General features: G+C 35.2%; 1 protein-coding gene across 3 annotated transcripts in view; it reads left to right on the top strand.

Annotated features, from left to right (window-relative positions):
* BAZ2B (bromodomain adjacent to zinc finger domain 2B) overlaps positions 1-20,097 on the top strand; it is a 314,188-nt gene that overhangs the window by 70,313 nt on the left and 223,778 nt on the right. For all 3 annotated transcript variants that reach the window (XM_032355671.1, XM_032355672.1, XM_032355673.1), the window contains one exon: positions 7,291-7,333. The gene's annotated coding sequence lies outside the window, so the exon portion shown is untranslated. The remainder of the gene's footprint in view (positions 1-7,290; positions 7,334-20,097) is intronic.

The raw sequence follows: 20,097 nt of genomic DNA, 5'->3' as shown, positions 1-20,097 counted from the left end.
AAGTTCTAAGAGATTGCCTAAGGTATATAATGAATATATGCCAAAGTTCTGAATGAGGACCAGGGTTATGCAACTTATTATTGTAAGTGTTAGACCAGATTTCCTGTTTATGATTAAATCATGCAAGGGCTTTAAGGAAAAATACCAGTAATAATTATAAAGTCCCTTAATATTCATTGAATATTAATTGTAAAGTTCTTCTAATAGAAGAAAAGAAAATATATATTATCTGAAACCTAGTTTTGTTTTGTTTTTAGTGATGGCAAGTTTAGCTATTGGAACTAATTTTTTTTTTTAACCTTTATCTTGTTACATTGCTTAACTGCCTCATGAGTCTTCATAGCCATAGTGTGAATTGGATATTTGAAGGTTTGGACTGGAATAGTTTCATTTCAGTCTCTTCGCTATGGGACATGAAGCCCTTAAAACTATGAGCTTATGTGTTTGTCTTAATTGTTGGCTTGTTCAAGTGAGGATTTTTTTTGTTGGTTTTTTTAAAGGCAGTCTTGTAAGTGGCAAATTATTGGTGAGACTAAGATGGACTCTGATTTTGATAAAAATTTAATTTCCCCATAATTATATTCAGATAATGTGTTTAACTTAGTTAATAGTAATTCCTGAAGGTTTTACCTCTTTGTGTTGCTACAATTTGAGTTGAATTCCCTAAAAGAATTTAGAAAAATAAAAGTATAGCCAAAGCAGCATATAATTTTTCTCAAATGAAGCTCTTCATTATGTTACTTCCCCCAAGTGATTAGTTCATTTTTAGATATTGTGTATATATTAACCTCAAGAATGTTTCAACACTGGTTAGCACTTTCTTCCTCTACTGGATGACCATTTATGGCTTTAAAGCAGAAACTTATGAACCAGTGAGTAAAAATTTTGAGAAGTGCTAATTAGTGTTGAAAGAATAGGATAGTAAAGTTGGGGAAAGCAGGCAGCTTATATATATTTAAATTTTTTAAAGATGCCCCACCAAGTCCAATAGCCAGTTGTGCTTTATTTGCATGGTTTTTATTATGAGCAAAATTTCAAAGTTACCATTTGACTTCTAGCTACACTTCATGCAATAAAACTGATGTTAGTTGTTTAAAAATTTTTGTGAGTTAACCTTTGGGAATTATACATTTTCTAGAGAAGTTTCAATCGTACATAACAATAAAGACAAGCATTTAAATGAGGAATATGATTTGTCTTGAGGAGAAGATTTTTAAGAATATTGAAATTATTGATACATTTTAGTAATTTATGGAAATGTAATTCGCTTTATACGAAATTTGAAATCATTGATCGTAGACGTGCTTTCTAAATGATCTTTGTTTATAGTTGGTCTTACTGAAGTAGTAGCATGGACAGTGAGTTGTTTAGTTGAAGAGAGTAGTAAGAAGCTTGGAGGGGGTGACAAAAAGTTAGAATTCTAGTAATTCATTTCTTAAGGCTTTAAAGAGATTATACATGCTTTTATTGTTTTTCCTTTTGGTTTTGTGTAGCACTTAAGGAAGCTCTCCTAAGGGAAATCTCACTTTGCTCTAGGTTACAATTTAACAAAGTTAGAGGTTCTATTTAATTTTTAATTTTTTATTATTTTTGTAAGATTTATTTATTTGGGAGAATGAGAGAGAGCAAGAAGGAAGAGAGGCAGAGAGAGAGAAAACAAATCTAAAGCTGACTCCAGGCTGAGCATGGAGCCTGACCTGGGGCTCAATCCCAGGACCCTGAGATCATGACCTGAGCTGAAATCAAGAGTTGGATACTTAAACAACTGAGCTACCCAGGCACCCCAAGTTAGACGTTTAAAAATGAGAAACTGTTACTTACTTTTTCCTAGACTTCTGTCAGTAGGCTATAGAGTCATCACTTTCTAACTGAGTTTCTCTAGTGTAAATAGTGGGCTTCTAATGATTTCTAATAGGAGATACTGAATTAATCAATAGTAGGTTTTGAATTAGAGGCCTACTTACCCTACCAGAAAGCCTGATGAGATCTTCAAAGCCAAATAGTGGCAACTTATGAAATTTAGGCATTGATGAGCTTGTTGTTGGTGGTTTTTTTTTTTTTTTTTTTTGGATAAAAAATTATAAACAGTCAAAATAAAGATTGATGGCTTTGAATTGGTGAATCTGTAGGGCTCTTTGTTTCTTTCATTTCTGTAACTTGTATGAACACCTTCACTGAGTCAGTTATCAATTTTAAAGGTAGGAGGTAAGAGGTTCCATCCTTTTTATTAATTTCAGCATCTGTTAGCATGATTTAATGTGCAGTTGCTGGAATAATTGGAATTACTATCTTCACGTTCTCTGTGAAATTAAGGGAAGAAGCACATCATATATTTACTAAACACCCTGCTTAGACAGAGTTGAAACTGAGGACAGGAGGCATTCAGTGAGTATGATGCACCAAAAATACTGCTTGAAATTGGAACCCATATGTATTAACACTGCCTGTTTTCCTTTTCTTTTGTACCTTGGATATCATCCCCCATGAAATCAGAAAAACAACGTTTAGCCTAGATACCAGTGTTTGTACAGGTTGGGAAATGATTTCTCTGCTTTATTTGCATGTAAAGTAAGTATCAAAATTGATCGGTGCCTATCCAACTTGAGAAAACTGCTTAGCAAAGCTTATATTAATTGTGTATACTGTCTTCTATTTCTATACCCACTTTAGACTGAAATAGCAGGGTTTTTTCATATATACCATATTACGTGCTTAGTTAGAACTTTTGTCTTGCTATTAAAGCTTGCTCGTCTTTTTTTCTTAAAATATAATAAGAAAGGGAAAACAGTTGATAGCAAGAGGCTCGTAAGGATCAGGACTATCGAAGTTGTTATTAAAATAAATTTCTTCTTTTTTCCCTATGTTCTATTGATGTTTTAGTCATAATGGTACATGTTCTATCCAGCCTCACAAAGTAAAGCAAATTGAAACTTTTATATTTTTAAAGATTTATTTATTTATTTGAGAGAGTGGAGGGAGGTACAGAGGGAGAGATTCTTCAAGCTGACTTCTGCTGAGCTTGGAGCCTAATGCAGGGCTCTGTCTCATGACCCAGGAGCTGAAACCAAGAGTCCAACACTCAACCGGCTGGGTCACTCAGGTGCCCCCCGAAACTTTTATTTATTTATTTATTTATTTTTGCTTATTTGTTTTTTAAAGATTTTATTTATTTATTTGACAGAGAGAGATACAGCGAGAGGGAACACAAGCAGGGGGAGCAGGAGAGGGAGAAGCAGGCTCCCTTCTGAGCAGGGTACCTGATGTGGGGCTCGATCCCAGGACCCTGGGATCATGACCAGGTGCCCCCAACTGGAACTTTTAAATAGCAGACAATGTAAATGCAATCAATCTCAAAAGGTTTAGATCTCAGTTCTCTAAAACCCACAACTATTTCCATATAAACCCTGTGATACCTTAAGCATGGTAAAGTAAATCTCTTTCTCCCAGCAAACATTAACTTGAAAGTTATTCAAAGATAAAACAATTCCTTTCCAAATTTGGAACAATTTTTCTGAAATGAACATAGCTTCTTCACCACAGTTAAGGTGAGTTTTTTTTTTTTTTTTTTCGCTTTTAAAAATTAGAGAAAAACATTTTCAAATTTTTAGGAGTATCATTTACAGTTCAAACCTGGTATGGTGTCAGAATTGCCTAGTTTTTCTAATATGGTAGCCACTATCTACCAGTGGCTATTTAAATCTAAATTAAAATAACTAAAATTAATTAACATTTAAAAGTCAGTTGCTTAGTCACAGAAGCAAGATTACAAGTGCTCAAAGCAGCATTTGGCTGTGGGCTAGGTATTGGACAGGTGAGACTGAACATTCCCATTATTGCCAAAAGTTCCATTGCATGGCACTGAATAAGGCATTCCATTGGTGGTAGATCACAATTTTAGCAGTTTCCCCAGTAGTTTCCTAATTTTTACAGGTATTTTCTACTTCCCTCCTATAAAAAAGAAATATTGCTTATCAGACTCAGTGATTTTTTTTCTATCAAATAATTTCTCTAATTAAAAATATTAATGGTCAGGATTTGAAATAACTAGGTGAGGATAGAAGCATGTTTAAAGTTTTAAAAAGTCTTTATTAAATCTTAAAAATGTATGCCAAAATATCTTTCTTTTCTTCTTTTTTTAATAAAAGACCTTATTGGGGCGCCTGGGTGTCTCAGTGAGTTAAAGCCTCTGCCTTCAGCTCAGGTCATGATCCCAGGGTCCTGGGATCAAGCCCCACATCGGGCTCTCTGCTCAGCAGGGAGCCTGCTTCCCTTCCTCTCTCTCTGCCTGCCTCTCTGCCTTCTTGTGATCTCTGTCTCTCAAATAAATAAATAAAATCTTTAAAAGAAAAAAAAGACTTTATTGAGAGAGAGTGTGCACAAGCAGGAAAAGCAGCAGGCAGAGGGAGAAATAGGCTCCCTGCTGAGCAAGGAGCCAAATTTGGGACTCGATCCCCTGATCCTGGAATCATGACCTGAGTGGAAGGCAGGTGCTTAACTGACTGAGTCACCGAGGGATCCCTAGTTGTGAATCTTTAACGAGAGACTGATAGAATGTTTGCAGTCTAAGACTGCCAATACCAAAACAGCCTAAAGTTGCATATGATTTGTGAGGTTTTCTTTCTTTCTTTCTCTTTCTTTCTTCCTTCCTTCCTTCCTTTCTTTCTTTCTTTCTTTCTTTCTTTCTTTCGTTCTGTCTTTTTCTTTCTGTCTGTCTTTCTTTCTTTTTTTAGATTTATCTATTTATTTGAGAGAGAAGGAGAGAGCTAGCGCAAGCACGTGTTTGTGTGGAGTGAGGGGTGGGAGGGGCAAAGGGTGAATGAGAAACTTCAACAGACTCTGCAGTCCTGTCACATGGCTCTATCCCACCATTCTGAGTCCACAACCTGAGCTGAAACCATGAGTCAGTTGCTCAACCAACCGTACCACGCGGGTGCCCCTGTGAGATTATTTTTCTTATGTAATAGAAAATAGATTTTTTAATGGAAATTTTTTTATTGTATAATTATACCTTGGAAAGTACAAACACAGCAAAAACATTAAACTGATGTATAAATGAATGATTAAATATTTAATGACTATTTAAATGAATTTTAGAGTTAAGCAGCATATATTTCTTTTTTTTTTTTAAAGATTATTTATTTATTTATTTGACAGAGAGATAGAGATTACAAGTAGGCAGAGAGGCAGGCAGAGGGAGAGGGGGAAGCAGGCTCCCTGCTCAGAAAAGGCCCGATGTGGGGCTCAATCCCAGGACCCTGAGACCATGACCTGAACCAAAGTCAGAGGCTTAACTCACTGAGCCACCCAGGTGCCCCAAGCAACATATATTTCTATGTTCAAATGTGAGTGAGGTGAGAAAAAGTAGGTCTTCTACTCATTTACTCCTATGATTCTTTTCAATAAGCCAGGTAGGGATAGGCATCCTTACTTTGTGTATGTTGAGACGTTAATGGTGTATATTAAAACCAGTTACATAAGGAAAAACTTTCTGTTTTGGGTCAGAAGAGGAAGAAAAATAAAGATAGTTATATGTTAATTACTGAAAGATTGCTTATATAATTGTATGTCTTGATTTATCTCACAGCTTAACACTGGTAGGTGTTTTCTAAGTATAAATATAGTTGAGATTTTTCCTATGCATATTTACTGAAATGGTAACTTGTATAGAAATAGCACATAACCAATATATTAGTTGAATTATGTTTTCATAAAATGTAATATTACTTTTTATATGTGTAATTTGAATATATTTCCCAGTTTCAAGATGATTTTAAAGAATTACCTTTCCTTGTAAAAGCCACTTAAGATTTTTATGAGAAGCTTTAAGATTTGTCTGGCTTTATCTAGTGTCGTTTTAATTTCATGTGTTTTTTTCTTATGCATTTGCACGTACCAGTAAGCCATGTGTAAAAATTGTTACCATGATGAAGGAATGCCTTTACTAGTTTTTTATACTATTAGTTTTAGAGCTTTAAAAATAGTGTGCAGTTTTAGCTATACATATAGTCTTAATTACCTTGTATTTTTTTTCAAAAAAATAAAATGGAACATTTATTTTTATTTTTTTATTCAGTCACAAATATTGTTTGAATGTAACTATTCTGAAAAACTTTAATACCTTTTTGAATAACAGAGTTTTATAAAAAGTATAATTGCTTCTTTCATAAGACTTTTTATATTGACATTTTATCATCACAGGGCTTTATAGTGTGTGTGCCTCTGTGTGTGTGTGTGTGCGCGCAGCCTGGGGCTTGGACTCAAAATCCTGAAATGAAGTGTCACATGAAACCAAGAGTCAAATGCTCTACTGACCAAGCTATCCAGGTGTCCCAAAAGACTTTTTTATATTGATTTAAGTTGAGAACATAATGCTAGAAAGTAACTACTTGAAGGCAGGTCTTTGGAAATACAGGGTAAAATGTGTGTTGGCAGAATGGAATGGCTGAAAGGTGTGAGATAAAAAAGGAACCAAGGAAAACTCAGTTCTCTATGCTTGGACAAGTCATGTAAGCTCTCTAACATCTATTTCCATGAATTGTTATGAGGATTTGATGAAATAATATATGAAGGCCCATTATGAATATTAAAACACCATAATATTGTGACAGTTTTTAACATAAAACATTTAAAAGTTTACCTTAAGTCATGCCTTGTTAATTGAGAAATTTTTAAAAAAGCTTAGATTTTATAGGGGTAAGAACTCTAAGCTCTCCATAGTTCAGGAAGTAGTTTAACTTCTAAGTTCCCTTGGGCTTATTGTGTATAGTTTCTTCCCAGTGATATTTTCAATCTTTACTAGTTTTGTATCTCTTCATAAGAATGAGCCCAAGGCCATTTCTCCTATTAATTGATAATAAATTGATCACATTCTAGCCTTAAGATGAACTACTAATGTGATCACAGAGAAAAAGTCATCTATAAAAAGGACCTGTCTCTTGTGTGTAGTATATTTGAGACACAGTGATTCTCTTCTTAGTAAATATTTGAAATAAAAAAACAACCCAAAAGTCCTATAGCTTATTTACTAATATGTTATGTTATGTTAATCATGGGGTGTTGCTGATTATAAACAAAACATAATCTGTCATGCTATAATAAGTAATGACCCATCAACAACAACCTGAAGTGCCTCATGCTTTATTTGTGTCACATCAGTTGTAACTTTCCTGACATCTTTAGATTGACTTACGGCATCAAGAAAGACAAAAATTCTAAACAAATATTTTAGTTTCTGAAATTACTTATGTAAATATGATTCAGCTAAATGCTATTTCTGTTTTCCTATTGCAGATTTCTCAACAGTGATGTCACAAGATTGACCACATTGATCACAGTAAGAACAAAATGATAATTAATCTTTTAAGGATGTTTTCTCCAGAATGAGTATAGGGTTGGAAAATATTTATAATTTTATTCTTTCTTTCAGCAAGGAATTAAATGTTTATATTTTCAATGAACCACATCTCATACTTCTAGTTAGTATTTTAAGTACTAAAAAATTGCTTTAAATTATTTAAAAACATTTAAAATGAAAATTACTTTTAATTTATAACTGAAATTATATGCTTAATTATATTAATGTATTTCAGTGTGAATCATCTGAACATACTATTTTAAAAATTTTTGTCTTTACTGAAAAATAACAGAACATTTAAGGTAACTCCATATTAGGAAAAAATTTACAAAGATAAAATTACTTGAGGTTGTAATCACTTATTAAGAAAAGACTGTAAACAGCCTTGAAAGGATTCTTAAGCTTGCTTAAATTTTTCATTGATATTTAAATGATTTATAGAGAGTCTTCCAAATATGGAGAGTTGCTGAAAAGAGATAGTTCTCATAAGTAACTGATACTTCTCTTTATTTTAAAGTATTAATCTCTACTATATATAAGGATAAGGAAATAACATTTCTTAAAGAAAAAACTGTATCCAAGGCCTTGATCCACATTATTATAAAATTACTAAATAGTAAAAAAATAGCATTTTTGGAAAATTCTTTTAAATAACACAGAAATAAATTTGAATTATTTACTCAATCTGTTTCTTTAATCCTGTTCTAATTGTTCATTAATTATATAATCAGTAATTATCAGAAACATAAATTCATAATATTTATATTTGTATTTTAACATTTTTCTAAAAAACTTTAAAAAAACCTGGTCTACGTTTTTAAGCTTGGAGAGAACTTTTATTGTATTTTTAAGGGCTTTATCATCAAGTATACATATGCTCAGATGTTTATCTCATATTCATTCATTTTCCTAAGGCATCACATTAGCTATCTCTGATATGCAGCTCTTTGCTTGTTTGTTTTTTCCTTAATCAGAGCTTTATTGCCCTAACTGAATATTTTACAACAAAATATTAATGTATTTCTATAATAACCTTCTGCTTAGTGTTGAGTACATTTCAATCAAGGAGGTTAACATTGGCATTGGATGAAAATGATTTTTAATTTGAAAATGCTAGCTCTCGCTGTACATTTTTAGGGTAACATTAAGAGAGTATGTAATTGCAAGTGTTCTAAATTCAAGAATTTCAGTAAGAGAGGTAGTATCCAATATTATCTGATATAATATAAGGTAAAGACTAAGAAGTATTCATTTGAGATATTCATAAGTGACTGATAGTAAAAACCCTTAATTTGTAATAATATTAGGGCTATGAGGCCTTCTCCAGCCCCTTGAGCCAAGAGAAGAGGGTAGATTTCAACACTGATTCCCATTCAGGGGACTGTGGAGAGAGTAGGTCAAGCATTGACCATGGGGCAGAAATAAAGTGAGGCCAGGAAAGGGCTGATATGCTCAGAGGAAATGGAGGTTAAGGGACTAGTCAGAAGTAGATAAGCTGATAAATTGAGATGATAAAGTAATAGCTGAAAGAGTAGAATATTGTGGCTGGGTGGGGGAAGGGTATTATAGATTGTTTCAGAGCTGAAACTGTAATGAGTCTTTGTGTATTACATAATATACATTTTTTATAGTTTTGCCCCAGAAATTTTCAGAACTCAGGAGGATTGCTATTTTTCCCAAGTTATAATCCATAAAAGTGTTCAGATCTTCTAACTGCTCTCTCATCTTCCTGGCCATCATCAATTCTCTTGAAGTCTATGCATCTTCAGTTTAATCTTATCAAAGCATTGCTGACTCTTTCACTTTTTTACTTGAAGATGTTTAGTGACTTCCCATTTCCTCCAAGACCAAATCTAGATATTCTAACTTGGTGTTCAAGCTCCTCAATTTGGGTGTAACATATTTCCCAGCTGATTATTATATTGTTCCAGAATCCTACATTCTACCCAACATGGACTACATACTCCACATCAAAAATTCATTTTGGTTCCATACTTATGTTCATGTCATTGCCTTTCCCTAGAATATTCTTTTTTTTTTAAATTTTTTATTTTTTATATACATATAATATATTTTTATCCCCAGGGGTACAGGTCTGTGAATCGCCAGGTTTATACACTTCATAGTACTCACCATAGTACATACCCTCCCCAATGTCCATAACCCCACCCCCCTTCTTGTAACCCCCCTCCCCCCAGCAACCCTCAGTTGCTTTTTTTTTTTTTAAAGATTTTATTTTGAAGTAATCTCTACACCCAGTGTGGGGATCAAACTCACAACCCCAAGATCAAGAGGTAAATGCTCTACCAGCTTAGCCAATTAGGCTCCTCTCTGTAGAATATCATTTTTCTATTTTAGGCTTTTAGTTTTTTCTGATGAACTCAGAACTCTCCTCTAATAACCTGTCAACATGTAATCATTCTTTGAGGCCTTCCCTAAGCATCCTAATGGAAAATGATCCTCTTTGCCTAGTAGTTTGTTAATGCTTAATTTTTATTATTCCTATGTTACTGGTAACATATATTTTCTTATATTTTATGTATTTTAATATTTATTTTTCACTGTGCTAAGCAAATGAGCATTCAACCAATGTTTGCTGGTAATCATAAATACCCCCAAAAGAGCTCAATTAATTAGCATCTTTAGTTTTTCTATATAAAAATTAAAATAAGGATATTAATACATGAATATCCAAAAGGTGAACCATGGGAAGCAAGTTAGATGGGAAAGAATGTATGTTTTAGAACTATAGAGAGCTTGGGGCTTCTGGGTGTCTCAGTTGGTTAAGCATCTGACTCTTGATTTTAGTTCTAGTCATGATCTCAGGGTCCAGCCCCTTGTTGGGCTCCATGCTCAGCAGGGAGTCAGCTCAAGATTCTTTCTCTCTCCCTCTGCCCTTCCCCTCCTCACTCTTTCTCTAAAATAAATAAATAAATCTTTAAAATTTTTTAATTTTTAATTTTTAAATTTTTGTTATTTTTAAAAGATTTTATTTATTTATTTGACAGACAGGGAGAGAGAGAGACATCAGGAGGAGATGCAGGGGTAGGGGGAGATGCAGGCTTTCCGCTGAGCAGAGAAGGCAAATATTTAACCGACTGAGCCACCGAGGTGTTCCCTGCCCACCCCCACACCGTTATTTTAAAAAGAACTAGAGAGAGTTCAAGTATTGATGCCACTTATACCAGGTATGTGACCCTTAGCAAGTCAACCTCTTTGTACTTCAGTATCTTCACCTGTAAAATGATGTTACTTACATTTAAAAGGATTGCTATGCAAGATTTAAATATAATGTGTTTCAACTTTCTTCCCTCTTACTTAACTTTATATATGGCTCCTTCACACATACATGAAGGGAGATGAAATCAGGTGTAAATGTCAGGGATATATCCCAAACATCCAAATTTACCTTATTCACACATTGTGGCCCTTTTGTCTGTAAGTTTCAGTAAATAAATTTCTACTTTCTACATTACATATATATTTTTTTAAAGATTGTTATTTATTTATTTGACAGAGATCACAAGTAGGCAGAGAGGCAGGCAGAGAGATGGGGGAAGCAGGCTCCCCGCTGAGCAGAGAGCCCAATGCAGGGCTTGATCCCAGGACGCTGGGATCATGACCTGAGCCGAAGGCAGAGGCTTAACCCACTGAGCCACCCAGGCACTCCTACATTACATATGTTTATGAAAACTTAATCGATACATGAATTCCAGCAAGGAGACTGATTAGATCTTTTGATACAAGGTGCTTTTATTTAGGGAAAGAGTTAGACCTCAGTAGAATATTAAGATCCTAAAAGGCTAGAATGAACTTTAGAATGGCTGAGATTGTGCTGCATTCCCCTTAAACAACAGATGAAAAAATCAAGGTCCAGAGAGTTGAAAGGGAGGTAATATGTGTTAAGAGCATGAACTGAGGTCAGAAAAACCTTTGTTTAAAGGTTGTGATCTTGAGTACATTACATAGTCTAAGATCCATTTTTTCCTCTCTAAAGCAGAGATAATATTTATATCTCTAGGAGTGCTGTGAATGTTAAATGACATCATGTTTATAAAGCATAGCACAGAGGCAGATACATACTAAATTCTCTTGACCACTCATTGTATCATCATCGTAGATGATGATACCATCACTTGTAAAGTTACTTTTCTCAAGTCACATAGGGTGAGATCTTAGCTTAACCTGATTTTGCTTTATTCCACCATAATTTTTAGTATGGTTTTGTGATCGCATCTACTTGATTAAAAATCTCTAAACAGCATTGGGGTTTAGAGAGCTCAGTCAAATTATCTGCCTTTGGCTTAGGTCATGATCCCTGGGTCCTGGGATTGGGTCCTGGGGTCAAGCCCCTGTCAGGCTCCCTGCTTAGTGGGTTGCTTGGTTCTCCCTCTCTATCTTCCTCTCCCCCTGCTTGTGCTTTCTTGCTTCTTCTCTCTCTCAAATAAATAAAACTTTTAGGAAATTAAATAAATTAATTAAGTAAATAAAAATCTCTGAATAGCATTTATAGGAAGTATTATAAAATAACTCATAGATTTTTTTTTATTCTCAAATCTTTCCAGATTCTTTGTCTTCTTTGAGAATATTTAAGCAATTTCACTTAAACGCAGTTTATTAGTGTGTAATTTCATTACTATACTAGCTATACTTTTAAATATTATGATTTAACTTTTTACTATATATTTTAATATATAGCGAGTTTGAAAATAAAATGGCCTTTTCTCATTTTGTTTTGCTTTGTTCTGTTTTTGTTTTTAAAGAGAGAGAGAGAGAGAGTACTTAACATATGTGCACAAGCAGGGGTATGGACAGAGGGACAGGGAGAAGGAATCTTAAGCAGGATCCATGCCCAGTGTGGAGCCTGATGGGGGCCAGTCTTACAACCCTGAGATCATGACTTGAGCTGAAATCAAGAATTGGATGCTTAATAACTGAACCACCCAGGTGCCCCAAGCCTTTTCTGGTTTTATTAATATTCCTTTTACCCTTTGTAATTTTATTGTAAATATTACTTATATTTTTAGAGACTCATCTCTACCAACAGAAATATTTCACTTAAAAATTGAAATTTAGGGTCCCCTGAGTGGCTCAGTCAGTAGAGTGTGCAACTTTTGATCTTGGGGTCTTGAGTTCAACTGCCACGTTGGACAGAGAGATCACTTAAAAGCAAATAATTAAAGTTTTGTTTGTTAGTTTCTTTGTTTTAAAGGCAGAAAAGGAGCACCTGCGTGGCTCAGTGGGTTAAAGCCTCTGCCTTCAGCTCAGGTCATGATCTCAGGGTGCTGGGATTGAGTCCTGCATCTGGTTCCCTGCTCCATGGGGAGCCTGCTTCTCCCTTTCCCTCTGCCTCTTACCCTGCCTGTGTTCTCTCTCACTCTCTCTCATTCTCTCTGGGTCAAATAAATAAATAAATCTTTAAAATGATTAAGAATTGAAATTTAGAAGGAATTATTAGACCACTTTACAATGTACACACTACTAGAAATATTGGAAGTAGGTAGCAAATTTAAAATGTCGGCTACCTACCACAGATAAGATGTAATGAAGTGTCATAGTGACTGATGGTTGTCCCTTAATGTTGATTTTCCCCATCCACTAATTCTTTCCTAGCATATCAATACCTGGAGTAAAAATATTTCCCAGCTTCCCTTGAATCTAGATGTGATCATGGGACTAAGGTCTGGCTAGAGATAAATAAGCAGAAGTACTATATACAAACTTAAGGGAAAGGTTGTATTCCCTTTTTTTCCCCCATTCTTCCTTACTGGCTGAAATGTGGACATGGTAACTGGAAATGAGTAGAAACCCCAAACCAAGAATGGGCAAGAAATAAAAGAGAAAGTCTCTAATATCTTCAGGATGTTACCTTGTCTATATCCACACTGGTGCCTGCATCTGGACTTCCTTGATATGACAGAGATAAACTTTTTTTTTTTCTTTTCAGAAATAAGTGTATTTATTGATTTAAATACTCTCTAGAGGAGTATAACTCAAAAGAAGCATTTATTGTTTTATACATCTCTTACAATATCTATGATGTATAACTAACACAAATAATGGGTTCGTTGAATGAAATGGATGCAGTAGTGTGTGAATTTAATAACCAATTTTATTATTTCTGCTTTGCTAATTTGTTCTTTTTACACTTCTACATGAAGAAAACCAAAAACACAAACAAATAAAAAAAACCAAGCCCCTTAGTTTTGTCAGTTATTTACAATGATTACATAAATGTTCTATTTGTTTAGTTTTTTTAATTTTTCTTTTTTTAAATAATTTTTTCATTTTTTAAATAAACATATAATGTATTATTAGCCCCAGGGGTACAGGTCTGTGAATCACAGGTTTACAGACTTCACAGCACTCACCATAACACATACCCTCCCCAATGTCTGTAACCCCCCCATCCTCCTCTCCCTTCCCCCCTCCCCCATTTGCTCACAAAGTTTGCTTTGTGAGATTAAGAGTCTCTTATGGTTTGTCTCCCACCTGATCACATCTTGTTTCATTTATTCTTTTCCTACCCCCGAAACCCCCCACATTGCATCTCTACTTCCTCATATCAGGGAGATCATATGATAGTTGTCTTTCTCTAATTGACTTATTTCGCTAACCATAATACCCTCTAGTTCCATCTACATCATCGCAAATGGCAAGATTTCGTTTCTTTTGATGGCTGCATAGTATTCCATTGTGTGTGTGTGTGTGTGTGTTTGTGTGTGTGTGTGTACCACATCTTCTTTATCCATATATCTGTTGATGGACGTCTAGATTCTTTCCATAGCTTGGCTATTTTGGACATTGCTGCTATAAACATTCGGGTGCATGTGCCCCTTCAGATCACTACGTTTGTATCTTTAGGGTAAATACCCAGTAGTGCAATTGCTGGGTCATAGGTTAGCCCTATTTTCAACTTTTTGAGGAACCTCCATGCTGTTTTCCAGAGTGGTTGCACCAGCTTGCATTCCCTTCAACCATGTAGGAGGGTTCCCCTTTCTCCACATCCTCGCCAGCATCTGTCATTTCCTGACTTGTTAATTTTAGCCATTCTGACTGGTGTGAGGTGGTATCTCATTGTGGTTTTGATTTTTATTTCCCTGATGCCGAGTGATGTGGAGCACTTTTTCACGTGTCTGTTGGCCATCTGGATGTCTTCTTTGCAGAAATGTCTGCTCATGTCCTCTGCCCATTTCTTGATTGGATTATTTGTTCTTTGGGTGTTGAGTTTGCTAAGCTCTTTATAGATTTTGGATACTACCCCTTTATCTGATATGTCGTTTGCAAATATCTTCTCCCATTCTGTCAGTTGTCTTTTGGTTTTGTTAACTGTTTCCTTTGCTGTGCAAAAGCATTTGATCTTAATGAAGTCCCAATAGTTCATTTTTGGCCTTGCTTCCCTTGCCTTTGGCGATGTTCCTGAGAAGATGTTGCTGCGGCTGAAGTCAAAGAGGTTGCTGCCCGTGTTCCCTCAAGGATTTTGATGGATTCCTTTCTCACATTGAGGTCCTTCATCCATTTTGAGTCTATTTTCGTGTGTGTTGTAAGGAAGTGGTCCAATTTCATTTTTCTGCATGTGGCTGACCAATTTTCCCAACACCATTTTTTCCACTGGACGTTCTTTCCTGCTTTGTCGAAGATGAGTTGACCATAGAGTTGAGGGTCTATTTCTGGGCTCTCTCTTCTGTTCCATTGATCTATGTGTCTGTTTTTGTGCCAGTACCATACTGTCTTGATGATGACAGCTTTGTAATAGAGCTTGAAGTCTAGAATTGTGATGCACCAACTTTCGCTGGCTGGCTTTCTTTCTTTCTTTCTTTCTTTTTAAAGATTTTATTTATTTGACAGGCAGAGATCACAAGTAGGCAGAGAGGCAGGCAGAGAGAGAGGGTGAGGAAGCAGGCTCCCTGTGGAGCAGAGAGCCCGACTTGGGGCTTGATCCCAGGACCCTGGGATCTGACCTGAGCAGAAGCTTTAACCCATTGAGCCACCCAGGTCCCCCATCTTTTTCAATATTCCTTTGGCTATTCGAGGTCTTTTCTGGTTCCGTCTACATTTTAGGATTATTTGTTCCATTTCTTTGAAATAAATGGATGGGATATTGATAGGGGTTGCATTAAATGTGTAGATTGCTTTAAGTAGCATAGACATTTTCACAAGAGATAAACTTATTTTTTTGTAAGCCACTGGTTTCAGGTTTTCTGTCTCTTGTGCCTAAAACTAATCCTGACACACCAAAATAATTTGACAAATTATATGCCTTTGTTAAAATGTCTTTGGTTTGTTTATATTTCATTTACTTTTACTGAACTCTGCTGTAACTTTCATAGGTTGGATTTTAGGAGAAAAATAGGAAAGGGAATGATTCACTGTGTCTAGGGAAGGAGACTAACTAAACCTTAACAGAGTATGATGACATCTGGGCTAGATTTTTGAAGTATGAGTTGGAAGAAAACACTAATTCCAAATGCACCCCTTTGTTAATGCAGCATTATTAACAGCCAAGATATGGAAGCAACCTAAGTGTCCATTGATGGGTGAATGGTAAGGAAGATCTGGTAAATGTGTATGTGTGTGTCTGTGTGTGTGTATATACACTAAGTGGAGAAATCAGCCATTTCCAAAAGGAGTACACACACACACACACACACACACACACACAGGAATATTATGCTGTCATAAAAAGGATGTAATCATGCCATTTGTGACAACATAGATAGACCTAGAGGGTATTATTCTAAATGAAATGAGTAAGATTGAGAAAGACAAATACCATATGATTTCACTCATGTTTTAAACACTCATGTAAAAAAACAAAACAAATGAATAAACAAAGAAAAAGCTATATCAGACCTATAAATACAGAGAACAAACTGATGGTTGCCAGAGGAGAGTATGGAATGAATAAGTCACAGGAATGAAAGGCACAGGATAAGAAATATAGAAAATGATGTTATAATAGGGTTGATGGTGACAGATGGTAGCTATACTTGTGATGAGCGTCACATAATGTATAAACTTGTTGAATCACTATGTTGTACACCTGAAACTAATGTAATATTTTGTGTCAACTATGCTCAAATAAAAATAGTTTTGTTTGTTTTTTAAAGGAAGAGAATCCAGAAAGAGGAAATAGGCATACAGATTTGGAAAGAATGTATGTTCCAGGACATGAAAATATCTTGGACAGTGCTGTTGAAATATAAAATTTGAGCAAATAAATGAGCCTAAGGTTTAGATCTTGTAGGAGTTTACTTACCAAGAGGTTTGGTAAGTACCCTTGCAAAGGTACCTAGCAGAGAGTTCTTTAATATTATACATAAATTTAATTTAATAATCTATATATATTTTTCTTTATATTTATTCTTACTTTTTCATGGTTTTTCCATTAAGTATTTTAAAAATAAATGTATTTCCTAGAAGTGTTTAGAAAGAAAGTATAAAACTAATAATTTTTTATTCATTTTTTTAAAAGTGGTAGGTGCTTTCTAGTTGAGCCTTTATTATTAGTTTACAGATGACTAAACTGAGACTCAAAAAAGTTAAAGAATCTTTCCCAGTGTATTCTACTGACAGATAAGTCATTATTTGCAAAGTAGAGAAATCAGCCATTTCCAGAAATCTGCCATGTATTCACTGACTTTTTTTTTCTACTTTTTTTAAATACCAAATGCAGATGTGTATATTTGGATAAAAGACACCCCCTCCCCACCCCTGAGGCACCTGGGTGGCTCAGTGGGTTAAGCCTCTGCCTTCAGCTCAGGTCATGGTCTCAGGGTCCTGTGATCGAGCCCTGCATCGGGCTCTCTGCTCAGCAGGGAGCCTGCTTCCCCCTCTCTCTCTGCCTGCCTCTCTGCCTACTTGTGATCTCTCTCTCTGTCAAATAAATAAATAAAAACTTAAAAAAAAGACACCCCCCACCTCCCATTGCCAAAGCTTCTCCAGCAAAAGTTGCACCATTATACCATTGATGGAGCTAAACGCATGCATTGTGTTCTCAGTGAGAGACTGTAGATATAAATGATACTATGCTGCAGAGACCCAACTATACTTCTTTGAACAATTGGAAGTATACAATGTTACAGGCTCATTTGGTTTCAAAATCAGTTCTTACCTAAAAATTCTGAATGAGCTACTGTATAATAAATATGCTTAAGAAAAGAAAAAGGCAATAATCTTAACATAGTCTAGGAATAATTATAGAAGCATGAGAGAATAGAAAAGAAAGTTTTCTACTTTGGTTTGGTGGTTTTTGGTTTGGTGGTTTTGGTTTTTTTTTCTTTCTTTCTCTATTTTTTTTCTGTAATTAGTAGTGAGTTTAATACAGCCCAGAGTCTGCTGGGTAGTCTCTCCATTTGTTTTCCTTTCCTCACGTGCTCTCACTCTCAAATAAATAAATTTTTTTTTAAGTTTAATACAAATATTCCTGATGCTGTCCTTATGGGAATGCATTTTTTTCAAGTGCATTTTAAAAACATTACATCAGTAGCTATATTTCCATCATAATATAAGACAGTGCAGGTAAACTTTTCCACATGCAAATTGTACCATCTATTTATTTATAATTTTATTCTCCAATTTGCTTTCATCTCAGGAAAATCTACTTAACTTTTATTCACAAAATTCGTGGTTTTTGTCTCTTTATTGCCTCATTACTGAATACTTCAGGGTTGTTTTTTTAAATTCTAGTCCTTTCATCAAAGTTCATAGTTCCATAGCTCAGTCTATATCAAACTTCCTCTCATCTCTGAAACAGTTTTTGCTGATTATAGTTCTATTTTATTTGCTCCTTGACTAACAATTTGAAAGTCTGCATTGGTGTTCTAGAAACTGTGAGAGAAGAGAATGATGTACAACAAAATTAAATTTCAAGTCACTTTAATTCAGAAAATATTTACCTCGTCCTTTCATATTTTTAGTGTCGAACTTATAGAAAGGAAACTTTAGAAAACTTTCACACTTGACAGTAAACTCAAATGTCACAGTTCCCCTCAAATGTTACCTCTTCCGTAAAACCTACAGATCCCAGGGCACCTGGGTGGCTCAGTGGGTTAAAGCCTCTGCCTTCAGCTCAGGTCATGATTTCAGGGTCCTGGGATCGAGCCCCGCATCGGGCTCTCCGCGCAGCGGGGAGCCTGCTTCCCCCTCTTTCTTTCTGCCTGCCTCTCTGCATACTTGTGATCTCTGTCAAATAAATAAATAAAATCTTAAAAACAAAAACAAAACCAAAAACCTACGGATCCCCCTTGCAGCTGGAATTAATACCCCATCATTTCTACCTTTCACGTATTTGTTATTTCTGTCATAGTAGTGTTCTCCAACACTACCTTGGACCTGAGTACATTCTCTGTTGAGAGAGGGTTTGCTACAATAGTTTACAAGAATATTCTTTTATCACCTGGGATGCTTACCTTATAACCAATTACTTCCATGAACTTTCAGGGCTATGATTGTATTTAATTATGTCAGTCTAATAAGAAAAGAACAAAAATAGATTTGACATGTACAGGTAGTTCATTTGTACCAAGTGAAGGCCAGATGACATCAGAGTGAACTAAATTAAAGCTCTCTAGTAGTTTGAGTAGAAAGAAATGGTGGCAATATTCAATTGTCCAGGGAACACTAGATTGTAAGATAGGCATGCCAAACACAAATGTAACTGGAAAATAATGGGGAAGTAGCAATCTTTCATTTTAGCAAAAACATCTTATGGTACCAGTTTGAAATCTGTTAGTTTTGTGGCTTTTGGGGGGGGGGGGCGGGGAGAGGTGGGGGCAGCATGTGCAGGTGGGATGGGGCTACAGGCAGAGGGAAAGAGAGAGAGAGAGAATCATAAGTAGGCTCCATGCCCGGTGCAGAGCCTGACTGGGCACTCAGTCTCACAACCCTAAGATCATGACATGAGTCAAAATCAAGAGTTGAATGCTTAACCAACTGGGCCACCCAGGCACTCCTAGTTTTGTAGCTTTTATGTGCAAACTTTGTAAATATGTTTTGGTAGTATGTTGAATTAGATCTAATAAGCAGAAAGAGTTTATCCTTATCCATAGTTTTACCTTTTCTATGTATTTCAGTAATATAATAATTTAATTAATTTCAGTCTACCCATGTGTTCACCAGACATTTTTTCTCCATTTGTAAGGGTCTATCCATAAATTTCAGAAACATTCTTCTAAAGCTCTTATCTGCCTTATGAGATGTGTTGTGTGTTTGTCTACTTCACCTGTTAGACTGTAGAGTCTTTACCATCTAGTAACGGCATAGATTATATTTTATTCATTCTTACAGTTCTCTTAGAGTCTGTTTGAATGCTTTGTGTCCAATAGTGGCACAGCAGAAATTTATTCAATAAACTGTCCTGTGCTGGTGTGTCTTAGTGTATTAATGACCAGAATGGATAAATGCATAGAAAACATAAAGAGAATATACAATTTAATAATTTGAAATTCATACAGGTTAGGAAATTCTTTTTAAATTAAATATCCCCTAGGATTTTGACCACTTACCATATTGTATGAATTACTTGAAATTGGTAAAGGATCTTTAGGTTAGTAGGGGGAAAATGAAAGATTACATGGCAGGCTAGAACTGAATATGGAGATGTAACCAGAGGGCTTTAGGGAACAAGATGGTGCATTGTTGCAAAAATGTAGTTTTATTTTTATGTAGTTAGGGCAGCTTGAGAGCATTGGTTTCTCAAGGAAAAGGAGACACTGAAAAGAAAAAAATAAAATTGAAAAAAA

The sequence above is a fragment of the Mustela erminea genome, chromosome 8, assembly GCF_009829155.1.
Source record: "Mustela erminea isolate mMusErm1 chromosome 8, mMusErm1.Pri, whole genome shotgun sequence".
Classification (NCBI taxonomy): Eukaryota; Metazoa; Chordata; class Mammalia; order Carnivora; family Mustelidae; genus Mustela; species Mustela erminea.
The sequence above is the reverse complement of the archived record's forward strand: the minus strand, read 5'-3'. Positions and strand labels throughout refer to the sequence as shown.